Here is a 15,082-nt window from a genome sequence, read left to right as displayed (position 1 = left end):
TCTGAAAACCACTAGTCAAATACTTGTACATCAGTGACTGACAGACCCCGCCTGCTCCCTCCTACAGCAACCTATCCCTAGACCACTCTTGTCCCTGTAGTCTGGACAGCATCATTGAAACAGACCTGAGATCAAGCTGGACTGTATTCATAGACCTGTTTTGCTTGAGAACCAGGATAAGTACATGGTTAGCTAGCACGTATTTATTATACAGGCTCTAAATAAAAGAGTTCTTTCTGCACTTCTTAACAGAACTGATTAATTATTAGCAGTTATGTGACCTTGCAGGACAATATAAAAACCTAATCATCACCTAAATAAAATGCCTAGTACTGTAATATGCTGTGTTCATATGCACTGGATGGGCATTTACAAAGGTAACAGATGCTTGAAACATCATTGGATATAATATTAATTTTGCTATACATAGCATTCGGGCTTTAGAGAAGTTGTCCACTACTTTTACATTGATGGCCTATCCTTACGATAGGTCATCAATGTCTGATCAGCCGGAGTCCAACACCAAGCACCCCATTTGATCAGCTGCACTTGGTGCTGCCGCCGGCAGCAGGTAGCCAGAAATGTTCTGTTCTGGAAGTGCCTTATCAACTGATAGCAACCGCTGCCAGATACTGCACATCTGCCTCCTACTGATTTGAATGGGAGGCGGATCTGCAGTACTTGTCCGCGACTGCTATCAGAAGACGGGGCAGCTCCGGAACGGAGCATTTCCAGCTGACTGCTGTCACTGGCGACACCGAAAACAGCTAATCGGTGGGGGTGCTGGGTGACAGATCCCAGCCGATCAGACATTGATGACAAATCCAATGGATAGCACAGCAATGTAAAAGTAGGAAACAACATCTTAAATGTATTATTTGCGCCACAGCAATCTAATATATAAAGCTGAGTGTATGTATGTGTGTATGTGTGTATGTGTGTATGTCCGCTAAAGGCATCCGCACCGTCGCATTTACAATCACAAAATTTTCACAGATGCCTCATGTGACCCAGGGAACGTCGTAGACTATGTTTTGATTGGAAAATTTAACCCAGCGCTTTACAGTTACTCTCCAAAAAAACCTGCCTCCATTAAAGTCAATGGAGCTAGGAGCTACAGGTGATTAATATCAGCTGTGATTGGTTGTTATAGACAACAAAAGAAATTCATAGTATAAGAGGCTTATGTGTGAGGTAATATGATATCGGTGGGGAGACGGATAGAGACAGATAAGGAAAGAGACAGACAGGGAAAGAGACAGAGATAGACAGACAAGGAAAGAGACAGAGAGCTAGAGACAGACAAGGAAAGAAACAGACAGACACAGGAAGACAGAGAAAGAGACAGACAGCAAAAGAGACAGACAGTGAGACAGATGGGGAAAGAGACAGACAGGGAAAGAGACAGACAGGGAAAGAGACAGACATGGAAAGAGATGAATGGAGAAAGAGACACGGGGAAAGAGACTGAAAGATAGAGACAGACAGAGAAAGACAGACAGGGAAAGAGACAGACAGCAAAAGAGACAGAGAGACAGACAAAGACAGATGGGAAAAAGACAGACTGGGAAAGAGACAGAACTGGAAAGAGACAGATGGGGAAAGAGACAGATGGGCAAAGAGACAGACAGGTAAAGAGACAGACGTGGAAAGAGACAGACAAGGAAAGAGACAGAGAGATAGAGACAGACAAGGAAAGAGACAGACAGACACAGGGAGACAGAGAAATAGACAGACAGCAAAAGAGACAGACAGTGAGACAGATGGGGAAAGAGACAGACAGGGAAAGAGACAGACAGGGAAACAGACAGACAGGGAAAGAGACAGACAGGGAAAGAGACAAATGGAGAAATAGACACGGGGAAAGAGACTGAAAGATAGAGACAAACAGAGAAAGGCAGACAGGGAGAGAGACAGACAGCAAAAGAGACAGAGAGACAGGCAAAGACAGACGGGGAAAGAGACAGAACTGGAAAGAGACAGATGATGAAAGAGACAGACAGGGAAAGAGACAGACACAGACAGACAGAGATATAATTAATAATAATAATTTTATTAATTTATATAGCGCTATTAATTCCACAGCGCTTTACATACATTAGCAACACTGTCCCCATTGGGGCTTACAATCTAGAGTCTCTATCTGTATGTTTTTGGAGTGTGGGAGGAAACTGGAGTACCTGGAGGAAACCTACGCAAACACAGGGAGAACATACAAACTCCTTGCAGATGGTGTCCTTGGTGGGATTTGAACCCAGGACCCCAGCGCTGCAAGACTGCAGTGCTAACCACCACTAATCCACCGTAGACACAGACATACAGACAGAAACAGACAGAGACAGACATACAGAGACAGTTACTATCCCGGGCAACGCCGGGTACTACAGCTGGTTACATATATGAAGGATAGATATACAGTATATATATATATATATATATATATATATATATATATATATATATATATATATATATATATATATATATTCTGCCCTACCCTGTTTTTCTTGCATTTATTATAATAATGCTCCTTGCTATGCATTTTACTATGCAAACTTTTTTTAGTCCATGTGCACTATATTGTTTTGATTGTTTTGAGAAGTACTATGTAAATATTATGTACGTACATCACACCCTCTTTTTATTGCATTTCTTATGTTTGTATGCATTTTTATAAACTTTCTTGAATAAAAATATCTATAGACATACTACAGAAATAATCTTATATATAAGATTTTCACTGCTCCTTAGTGCCATTCATGCAGTTATTGTATTATCTCGTTCTTTGACAGTTTGATATTGATAGATTGGCTGATGGCAGCATCCATTGTTTTATAGGCATACATTGTATTTTCTATTGTAAGTTGCAGGCTCAGTGGCTGTCACCAATCTAAGATGGGTATTCTGTTCTATATTTAATGCTAGTCCTGGTGATTTTGTCGCCTAGCTAGGTTGTATGGACTGACTTGTGAATGGAACTGAATAAGACTATTGTAATGAAGTGTGGTGTCCTGTATAGACACAGACTGGAATGTTAGTGAGGATATGAAGCAGAATTCAGCCCCCAGGGCACAGATTGACATCTGTGTGTGTCTCTTTTAGCATCACCATAAACTTTGGGAGTCTGGATTGCTATTCGTTTATCTAGTTATTATTTCATCGATTTTATATAAAGTAATATTATATATAGATCAGGTAGAGCTATAATTGATATTTAACCCTTATGCCCCATTCACACATTTGTATTTCAAATTGAACACATACCCATCATATTGTCTGGGTGCATTCAGACATTGCTATATTTTTAAACTGGTGGTGGCCCCAAAGAAGATGGCAACTTGTCTAAGTTTGATTCAATTTGCAATCCAAATTCCCACGAGTGGGTCCATGATCTAATTGACAGCAAAAGAATGCATCTGTGTGCTGTCCAATGAATTGCACAGACATCTGAATAAGGCTTAATTTGTAAAGGAGTTGTCCAATACTTTTATATTAGTGACCTAAGTCATCAATATAAGATAGATGAGGCTGCAATACCCGGCACCTCTACTGATTAGGCTGCTTTCACACATCCGGTTTTTGCTGTGCGGCACAATCCACCTCTTTGCAGAAAAAACGCAACCGGTTTTTTTTGCCGCCGGTTGCGTTTTTTCAGCATAGACTTTCATTAGTGCCGGATTGTGCCGCATGGCCTTGCGTTCGGTCCGGTTTTTGCCGGATGCGGCATATTTAGCCCATGCGGCGGCCAGATGGAACGTTGCCTGGCACGTTTTTTTGTCCGGCAAAAAAAACGCATCGCGCCGCATCCGGCCGATACGGCGCTTTTTCCAATGCATGCCTATGGATGCCGGATGCGGCAAAAAACGCATTTTTCCGCCGCATGCGGTTTTTTGCACTGCGCATGCTCAGTAGTGTGCCGCAACTGGCAAAAAACGGACGGGCTGCATGTAAAAACTTATGCAAAGGATGCGTTTTTTTTGCCACATCCGTTGCATAGGTTTTAGAGCCGGATTTAGCCGCACTGCTAAAGCCGGATGTGTGAAAGCAGCCTGAGGCCATGTGCCCACGAGAGCTTTTTGCTGCGGAGTTTGCCGCGGAAAACCTGCGGATTTATCTGGATTTTCCAGATAAATCCGCAGGTTCTAGCATGTACAGGCACTCCCCATGTTACCTTATGGGACATGGGGAGTGTCTGTGTCCACGCTGCGGAAAGTGCGGCTGCGGAATCTCCTGCGGAGATCCCTCAGCCGCACCTAACTGCATGTCAATTATTCATGCGGATTTACTTGCGGAGATCCCGGCCCTCCGCTATGGAGATAGAGGCCGGGACGTCGGCAGGTAAATCGCGTGAAAGTCCGCATGTTTCCCGCAGCTATTCCGCTGGAAACTCGCAGCTAAAAATAGCTGCGGATGCCGGCGGGCAGCTGCGGGAAACATGCGACCGTACCTGCGAATATATCCGCAGGTACGAGCGCCCGTGGGCACATGGCCTTAGCGGTTACCACTTCTGGCAGTGTCTGGATTTAAACTGTGCACAGAGCAGATCACAACAGTGCCATACACTGTATAGTGGTCACTATTGGGTACTGCAGATCACATCTAATTCTTTTTAATAGAAGCTGATTTTCAGTACCTAAGGCATATTAGATTAGACAAAGAGATACACCTTGTCACTGGCTGTTGGGTGCTCATAAACTGGCCATTTGATGAGCTAAGTATCTCCTTTTTAAATCTTATTTTCATTTACAGTATTGCAGCTCCAAAATCCTATATTCAATGCTTGCATACTTTAGCATTTCAGAGTGCAGCTGTACATTTTTAGCAGTACATTACATTTTCAGTTTACACCTGTTTACACTTGTGTGTTTCGATGTGCCGATCAGTTTTTTTATTTTATACTGTTGATCTTCAGTACCTGGCATTGGACACTGAAGAATGTACTGATCTGCATTCTTCTCCTCCATGAACACTTTACATCCAACTATTGCTGAAAATAACTGACCTGTGTGACTGCTGGGTGTGGGACCCCCACCATTCTTATATTAATGCGTAAACCTATGGCTAACAATTAACAAATAGTACTGGTCACAAAACATTATTTACCGTAAAAAATCAAATCTATATAAAAATGATCTTTATTTTCATCAATGTTTAAAATTGCTGAGATGAACCACCCGCGCACACATAAATATTGAAGGGAAAGTTATTTGAGGCATGGTCAATACCAATATCTTTTCGTAGAAATCAGAAAAATTGGAGATAATCTCCTGAATCAATAAGGGATAACAATGACCCTAAAACACACACCTAAATCTGACCCCTATCTGCCAATGACACCCTAACTTAACTGGGTGTCCCCGTTCCGTGTCGGCTAACCCTCACTCACTCTTCCCTTACCCTGCCATGTGAAGACAAAAAAAGTAAGCCACTGATCAAGCAAGTTTGTAATATTAATAACACATGCTAATTCTTCAGCCAATGTATATACAGTACAGACCAAAAGTTTGGACACACCTTTTCATTCAAAGAGTTTTCTTTATTTTCATGACTCTAAAAACTGTAGATTCACATTGAAGACATCAAAACTATGAAAGAAAACATGTGGAATGAAATACTTAAAAAAGTGTGAAACAACTGAATATATGTCTTATATTCTAGGTTCTTCAAAGTAGCCACCCTTTGCTTTCATTACTACTTTGCACACTCTTGGCATTATCTTGATGAGCTTCAAGAGGTAGTCACCGGAAATGGTTTTCCAACAGTCTTGAAGGAGTTCCCAGAAATGCTTAGCACTTGTTGGCCCTTTTGCCTTCACTCTGTGGTCCAGCTGACCCCAAAGCATCTCAATTGGGTTCAGGTCTGGGGACTGTGGAGACCAGGTCATCTGGCGTAGCATCCTATCACTCTCCTTCTTAGTCAAATAGCCCTTACACAGCCTGGAGGTGTGTTTGGGGTCATTGTCCTGTTGAAAAATAAATGATGGTTCAACTAAACGCAAACCGGATGGAATAGCATGCCGCTGCAAGATGCTGTGGTAGCCATGCTGGTTTAGTATGCCTTCAATTTTGAATAAATTCCCAACAGTGACACCAGCAAAGCACCCCCACACCATCACACCTCCTCCTCCATGCTTCACGGTGGGAACCAGGCATGTAGAGTCCATCTATTCACCTTTTCTACAAATACACGGTGGTTGGATCCAAACATCTCAAATTTGGACTCATAAGACCAAAGCCCAGATTTCCACTAGTGTCCTAGCAGCTGTTTTACCATGAAGGCCCGCTGCACCAAGTTTCCTCTTAATAGTTGTTCTAGAGATGAGAAGGTGTGTCCAAACTTTTGGTCTGTACTGTACATCAAAAACTGTTTTTATTAATAATCAAGATGTGTATTGGCCTAATCAGCCACAACCCCTGGTTTAGTACGTAATACACCAAATTGTTGGATTAATCTGTTATGTACTTAAATATGATGTACCATAAATGACCACTTAAAGATACATTTAATATAGTTTGCCTATTAGCCAGATTCAAAAGGCACACATGATACAGTGGTCCATAGCCAGTCCTGCATCTTTGCCACAATAGACAACCATAAATGCATTTACAGTTAGGTCCAGAAATATTTGGACATTGACACAAGTTTTGTTATTTTAGCTGTTTACAAAAACATGTTCAGAAATACAATTATATATATATATAATATGGGCTGAAAGTGCACACTCCCAGCTGCAATATGAGAGTTTTCACATCCAAATCGGAGAAAGGGTTTAGGAATCATAGCTCTGTAATGCATAGCCTCCTCTTTTTCAAGGGACCAAAAGTAATTGGACAAGGGACTCTAAGGGCTGCAATTAACTCTGAAGGCGTCTCCCTCGTTAACCTGTAATCAATGAAGTAGTTAAAAGGTCTGGGGTTGATTACAGGTGTGTGGTTTTGCATTTGGAAGCGGTTGCTGTGACCAGACAACATGCGGTCTAAGGAACTCTCAATTGAGGTGAAGCAGAACATCCTGAGGCTGAAAAAAAAGAAAAAATCCATGAGAGAGATAGCAGACATGCTTGGAGTAGCAAAATCAACAGTCGGGTACATTCTGAGAAAAAAGGAATTGACTGGTGAGCTTGGGAACTCAAAAAGGCCTGGGCGTCCACGGATGACAACAGTGGTGGATGATCGCCGCATACTTTCTTTGGTGAAGAAGAACCCGTTCACAACATCAACTGAAGTCCAGAACACTCTCAGTGAAGTAGGTGTATCTGTCTCTAAGTCAACAGTAAAGAGAAGACTCCATGAAAGTAAATACAAAGGGTTCACATCTAGATGCAAACCATTCATCAATTCCAAAAATAGACAGGCCAGAGTTAAATTTGCTGACAAACAGCTCATGAAGCCAGCTCAGTTCTGGAAAAGTATTCTATGGACAGATGAGACAAAGATCAACCTGTACCAGAATGATGGGAAGTTTGGAGAAGAAAGGGAACGGCACATGATCCAAGGCACACCACATCCTCTGTAAAACATGGTGGAGGCAACGTGATGGCATGGGCATGCATGGCTTTCAATGGCACTGGGTCACTTGTGTTTATTGATGACATAACAGCAGACAAGAGTAGCCGGATGAATTGTGAAGTGTACCGGGATATACTTTCAGCCCAGATTCAGCCAAATGCCGCAAAGTTGATCGGACGGCGCTTCATAGTACAGATGGATAATGACCCCAAGCATACAGCCAAAGCTACCAAGGAGTTCATGAGTGCAAAAAAGTGGAACATTCTGCAATGGCCAAGTCAATCACCAGATCTTAACCCAATTGAGCATGCATTTCACTTGCTCAAATCCAGACTTAAGACGGAAAGACCCACAAACAAGCAAGACCTAAAGGCTGCGGCTGTAAAGGCCTGGCAAAGCATTAAGAAGGAGGAAACACAGCGTTTGGTGATGTCCATGGGTTCCAGACTTAAGGCAGTGATTGCCTCCAAAGGATTCGCAACAAAATATTGAAAATAAAAATATTTTGTTTGGGTTTGGTTTATTTGTCCAATTACTTTTGACCTCCTAAAATGTGGAGTGTTTGTAAAGAAATGTGTACAATTCCTACAATTTCTATCAGATATTTTTGTTCAAACCTTCAAATTAAACGTTACAATCTGCACTTGAATTCTGTTGTAGAGGTTTCATTTCAAATCCAATGTGGTGGCATGCTGAGCCCAACTCGCGAAAATTGTGTCACTGTCCAAATATTTCTGGATCTAACTGTATTAAAGATAAATCACTTCCCTTAAGTTGGTGAAATCTGCACAACCTCCACGCGCATCCCTACCCGTCTTCAGATCATCAGGAGGCCCAGGGAGAAAAATGGAAAAAGGAACAACTCAGATGTCATCCATAGTAGTGGCTGCCGCCATGAAAATGTGGACCTAAATAGACCATATCAATAATTCCAGAGTGCCGATTGCCGCATTTCCAAACAGGCTACTGTCCTCAGAAGCCTACTGCGCATGACTGTGTCAGATCAGACACTAGAGCACCCTAATGGTACATGGTAGGGTGAGTGAAGGGTGAGTGAGGGTTAGCAGATGAGGAACGGGGGCACCAAGTTAAGTTAGGGTGTCATATCCTCCGTTGGCAGGTAGGGGTCAGATTTAGGTTTGTTTTTGAGGGTCATTGTTATCCCTTATTGATTCAGGAGATTTTCTCCAATTTTTTTTACCTCTACTAAAAGATATTGGTATTGACCATCCCTCAAATAACTTTCACTTCAATATTTGTGTGTGTGCGGGTGGTTCATCTGGGCAAATTTAAACATTGATGAAAATAAAGAGTATTTTGATATGGATTTGTTTTTTCATGGTAAATAAAGATGAGTAAACCTAGTCTAATGAATGGTCAAAAATATAAAAGTATGTAATTCTTTTAAGATAATGTACTAGAGTTCATTGCAACCCTTTATCAGACAATAATTTCTTGTGATATCTCAAGTGACAAGTCAGCGCTACTATTTTATATATTTTCCTTATTTTTCTATATGATTATGTCACAAAAAGCAAGGCTTGAAAACTGAAATATACATTACACTGTGTCATTCCTTTGGTTATTGAATCTTTGAGTTGCATAAGAGACATAAAGAAACAATTCCAAACAAAATGTAGCTGTATAAATGTGAAATATCCATGAAGGCTCAATTTTCAATGACTTTTTCAGCCATTATTTCTATAAAGATATTTGGTATGTAATGGCATAAATCAGCTAAATTGTGGTGACTGACCGTGAACTGTATATAGGCGGTGCCAGTTAAAAAAAATGCAAAACTGAACAGTATGAGTTTAAAAACATCTGGCCTGAAAAAGATTTATTATAATGTTCTCTTCATATATCAAGTCTCAGAGCTGATGTAGTACTTATATACTGTATAATGAGGTATTGGCCGATTCACAACACTTTAAATAAGGAAATCCCAACTTACATTGGAGGTGTCATGGACATTATAGAAAGGCAAGAAGATGAATTATGAACCACCACATTTATACTTGACCCCAAAAGTGTTCAAAGCATATGAAGACCACCTGACCAGACACTGCACAGAATGGTTCTGCAGATTGTGGCACGTTCAGATGTCTGGTTATCCTTTTCATGTTCTATAAAGTTTATTATGTGTGAAAGTTGGATGAAGATGTTGTTAAAATTTAACCACTGACTAGTGCAGTTACTGCCTGATATCTGGATCCTTTTTAGATCCACCCTGAAAATTCCATATTGAAATTGTTAAATGGTGCACTGGTATTATTCTCCAAGGTAGCAAACAATGGGCCCCATAACTAGAGTTGAGCGATGTTTGAGGTTCGAGGTTCGGCAATTTCATGTTCGAGTTATTTTGGGGGGTGTTCGAGTCATTCAACGAACTCGAACGATTTGCTAAAAGTTTGGCAGTTCGAGTTACGTTCGAGAACGGTTCGATCACCAAAAGCGTGGCTTTTCACAGCTACGTGTGAAGGGTGCCATCGCTGGCAATCTGTGGTAAGCTGGTAACCAGGGTAAATATCGGGTATCCAAGCAAAGCGCTTTGCTTAGTAACCCGATGTTTACCCTGGCTACATGTGCAAAAATCCCCGAAAGCCACACAGAAGCACTTCCGTGTGACTTCCGTCGGATGCCGCTGCAGTCTGTGTCCCGCTTCAGCTCCAGCCCCGTGGTTGCCCGCTCAACAGTGTCCGCAGCTGCCCACACTGCAGTGACAGCAGCCGCGGGCATGACAAGCGCTGCCATCAGGAGATTAGTAAAGTTCCTTACCTGTGGTGATGAAGTCCTGCCCTCCTGACGTCAGCACTGTCACTGTCTTCCATGGCCGCCACTTGTCACATCTCCTCTCGCTGCCGACACGGGACTGTGACTAGTGGTGACGTCACAGGCTCCCGCGATACTTGATTTGTGAAGGCGGCGGTCATTGAACTCAGTGACAGCACTAATGTCAGGAGTGCAGTGATCACCACAGGTAATGTACCTCGCTAACCTCCTGACAGCAGCGCTCGTCATGCCCTGCAGTGACAGCGCTGACATCAGGAGTACAGGAGATCGTCACAGCAGGTAATGAGCTCATCTAACCTCATGACAGCAGCGCTCGTCATCCCCTGCAGTGACCTGGGCTGACCTATTGATGTTAGCTCAGGTCACAGCATTGCTCTCCCAGCCAATATGGAACATTCTATTCTTCATTGACTGGGACATTGTCTATGGTATGAATCGTCATGGGACTCCCTTGGATTACACCAGACCTGGATTTGTTTTTCTTTCTAATAAATTGGGGAAAGAGGCAATGTGTTGAGGAGTGTTTTTTCAAATAAAATGTGTTTGTCGTCTATTTTTTTTTATTACCGACTGAGTTGGCGATGTCGGGTATCTGATAGACGCGTGACATGACTAACCCCAGGGCTTGATGCCAGGTGACATTACACATCTGGTATTAACCCCATATATTACCCCGTTTGCGACCGCAGCAGGGCAATGGGATGAGCTGGAGGGAAGCATCAGGATTGGGGCATCAAATGGATGCGCCACTTCTGGGGCGGCTGCGGCCTGCTATTTTTAGGCTGGGGAGAGTCCAATAATCATGGACCTCCTTAGTCTGAGAATATCAGACCCCAACTGTCCGTTTTACCTTGGCTGGTGATCCAATTTTGGGGGTTACCCCCACGTGTTTTTTTTTTAATTATTTATTTAATTTAAAATAACAGCGTAGGGTGCCCTCAGTTTTGGATTACCAGCCAAGGTGAAGCTGCCAGCTGTGGTCTGCAGGCTGCAGCTGTCTACTTTACCCTAGCTGGCTACAAAAATAGGGGGAACCCCACGTCATTTTTTAAAAAAAATTATTTGTTTTTTTAGTAAATACAAGGCTAAGCACCCCTTAGTGCCACATGAAAGGCACCAAAGGGTGCAAAATTACAAAATGCAGGAGAGTGGGACATTATGTGTCTTTCTGCCACTATTATGTCAGAAAAGACTGATATTCAGTCTACAAGCACAGGAAAATCACCAGAGCACTCTACGCTGTGAAAAGCAGTAGGAAATGGCACTGGAGTGAACATGTGACCGCCTCATGTAGGTTGAAGCTATGGATCCTGGGTAAATTTATGTATCTTCCTTCCTTCCGTTTTTTTGCTGTACGCAAAAAAACGGAAGGCACACGGATGACAAACGGATGACATATGAACCGTATACGGAATGGAACGGAAACGGATGCCACACGGATACATCCGTGAAAAAAATGCACCGTTATTTGCGGACCGCAAAAACGGATAAGTCGTGTGAATGTAGCCTTATTCTGATCTGCCGTTTATAAACAGCAGGCAGAAATAAGTGAATAGCGCCTCCCCAGCATCAGAAAATCTCCGGGGTTTCAGTGGCTAGCTGAGACCCTGGAGATCATGATTCAGGCCGTTTTTTCCAGTGTCCGCTCACGTGATCACGGGTATACACCGTATACCTATGATCACGTTACAGTAAATGACAGCGCCGGTAAAAAATTATTTATCTCCCATCTGGCATGAACAAACATGTCAAATGGGAGATAAATCTCCTCCCCAATCCCCTCCGGTCCCCCGGTTTCGCCAAAGTACCCCCCGACCCTCTCCTGGAAATCCAAGATAGCCGCGCACACAGCAGCGCGCCGGCAGCATTCACCCTACTCCTCTGATTTCTGTCCCATGGTACTTGTGCAGCGTTCATCCCCCACGGCCCCCTCCTTCACAATAGACGCTGCCGCATGCACAGAGTGGCTGTCAGCTCAGCTTCCTGTGTTCAGACACAGTGAGTGGTGGTAACCATGCATCTGTAAGCTACTGCAATGCCCTGCTCATGAGGTAAGGAACATAGTTGATCAGGAGAGCTATTCTACATTTCCAAATGGAGGTATTTGATTTTATAGTTGCCTTGCTGAACGACTACCAAACATGACAGTCCGTTATACGCCACAAGAAAACATATCTAAATAGCGAGCTCTGTTGTTTAGTATTCATTCAGCTGGCAAACTGGACTTAAAGGGGTATTCCATCTCCAAGATCCTATCCCCAATATATAGTAGGTGGAATAGTAATAACATTAGTAGATACCTTTATTAGCAAATTTAGTATAGTTCTCCTGATTAGGCATGCCCTTACCTCATGAGCAGGGCATTGCAGCTTTGGTAGCAACAGTTACGACCAAGAACAACCCACTGTCTCTATGAATGTTGGTAACCATGCATCTGTAAGCAACTGCATTGCCCTGCTCATGAGGTAAGGAACAAAGTTAATCAGGAGAGCTACACTACATTTCCAAATGGAGGTATTTTTTATTTCTGTTGCCCTGCTGAACGAATACCAAACATGAGAGTCTGTCATACGCCGCAAAATAACATGTCTAAATAGCAAGCTCTGTTGTTTAGTATTCATTCAGCAGGATATCTGGACTTAAAGGGGTATTCCATCTCCAAGATCCTATCCCCAATATATAGTAGGTGGAATAGCAATAATATCAGCAAATACCAATATTTAGAAATGTAGAATAGTTTTCCTGATTAGGCATGCCCTTACCTCATGAGCAGGGCATTGCAGCTTTGGTAGCAACAGTTACGACATGGTCTCTGCTGCTGTGGACACGGGGAGAGTAGGTGCAGATTCATTGCACCCACACTCCTCACATGGAGGGTCTGCATTCCTAGAAAATGTTGGATACGTTCCCTGAGCGTGTCCCCCCATATTCTAGACGGTCCAGAGTCGTCGTGGGAGCCCCTTAATTTTTTTTCCTTACAATAAATTGGTGAAAGAGGGAATGTTTTGGGGAGTGTTTTTTCAAATACATTTTTTTTGTCTATTTTTTTTGTTAGTACTGACAGTTTGTGATATCGGGTATCTGATAGACGCCATGACATCACAAACTGCTGGGCTTGAAGTCAGGTGACCTTACAGCTAGTATCAACCCCATTTATTACCCCGTTTGCCACTGCACCAGGGCACGGGATGAGCTGGGGTGAAGCGCCAGGATTGGCGCATCTAGTGGATGTGCCACTTCTGGGGCGCCTGCGTCCTGCTATTTTTAGGCTGTGAAGGGCCAATAACTATGGACCTTCCCACCCTGAGAATACCAGATCACAGCTGTCCGCTTTACCTTGGCTGGTGATCCCGTTTGGGGGGGACCCTACTTTTTTTTTGTAATTATTATTATTTATAAAATAATTATAAAAAAGAGCCTGGGGTGACCTCCACATTGGATCATCAACCACGGTAAAGCTGCCAGCTGGGTTTTTCAGGCTACAGCTGTCTGCTTTACCCTTGCTGGCTATCAAAAATGGGGGGACCCCACGTCATTTTTTTTTTTAACTATTTTTTTAAATAAAAAAAATTATTGGGCTTCCCTGTATTTTGATTGCCAGCCAAGGTAACGCCAGGCAGATGGGGGTTGCAACCCATAGCTGTCTGGTTTACCTGCGCTGAGAATCAAAAATACCGCGGAGCATTACATCATTTTTTTTAATGATATATTTTTACAGTTCTGTGATGTCAACCAATCAAAATACAGAGAAGCCCATTTTTTTTTTTTTTTTTTTTAGTTATTTAAATAAATAATTAAAAAAAAAATATATGGGCTCCCGCTGCATTTTTTGTATTGCTAGCTAAGGGTAATCCAAGCAGCTACTGGCTGCTAACCCCCACTGCTTGGTGTTACCTTCACTGGCAATGGAAAATCCAGGGAAGCATTTTTTATTTTTTTTGCCAAAAAACTAAAAAAAACAAAATGATGTGAGCGTCGCCATATTTTTGTATGCCAGCCAGGTACAGCAGGCAGGTACGGCTGCCCCCAACCCCCAGCTGCCTATTTGTACCCGGCTGGGAACTAAAAATATAGGAAAGCCCTTATTTTAATTATTTCATGAATTTCATGAAATAATTAAAAAAAAAAAAACACATGGGCTTCGCCCAATTTTTGTGTCCTGCCAGGTACAACTATGCAGCTGGGGATTGGAATCCGCAGCACCGGTTAGCCCGAGCTTTCTGGGCCCCTCTGCTGTGAATTACATAGAAGTGCCATAATCTGGCGCTGTATCCAACTCTTCCAACAGCCCTGAAGCCGGGTGGCTTGCTGGGTAATAATGAGTTAATACTAGCTTTGTTTTACTAGCTAGTATTAAGCCAGAGATTCTTAATGTCAAGCAAGTTTGACCCGGCCATTAAGAATCTCCAATAAAGGGTTAAAAAAAGACACCACACAGAGAAAAAATACTTTAATAGAAGTAAATACACAGACACACTTAGAGACTCCATGTTTTTAATTCCCTGTCAGCCCTCCTCGATCCTGGTCTTCTGTCGTCTTTCTCCTTCAACCCATGCAGCTCTGCTACATGAGCAGACAGCACTGCATGGGAGGAAGACGCTGCTGCTCCCCGTGCAGTCTAATCACTCAGTGAGTGAGCAGAGGCTGCAGGCTGTAAGCGGTGACGTCAATGCTGACAGGTGGGTTACCATAGCAACGGTGCTCCGATCACGTGATTCCCGGTGGCGCTATTCACCGGCTGTGGCATCTAGTCCCTGCATGTGGGCTGACTCTATAAAGAG

Source organism: Anomaloglossus baeobatrachus, chromosome 2 (assembly GCF_048569485.1).
Source record: "Anomaloglossus baeobatrachus isolate aAnoBae1 chromosome 2, aAnoBae1.hap1, whole genome shotgun sequence".
NCBI lineage: Eukaryota > Metazoa > Chordata > Amphibia > Anura > Aromobatidae > Anomaloglossus > Anomaloglossus baeobatrachus.
Note: the sequence above shows the minus strand (reverse complement) of the source record.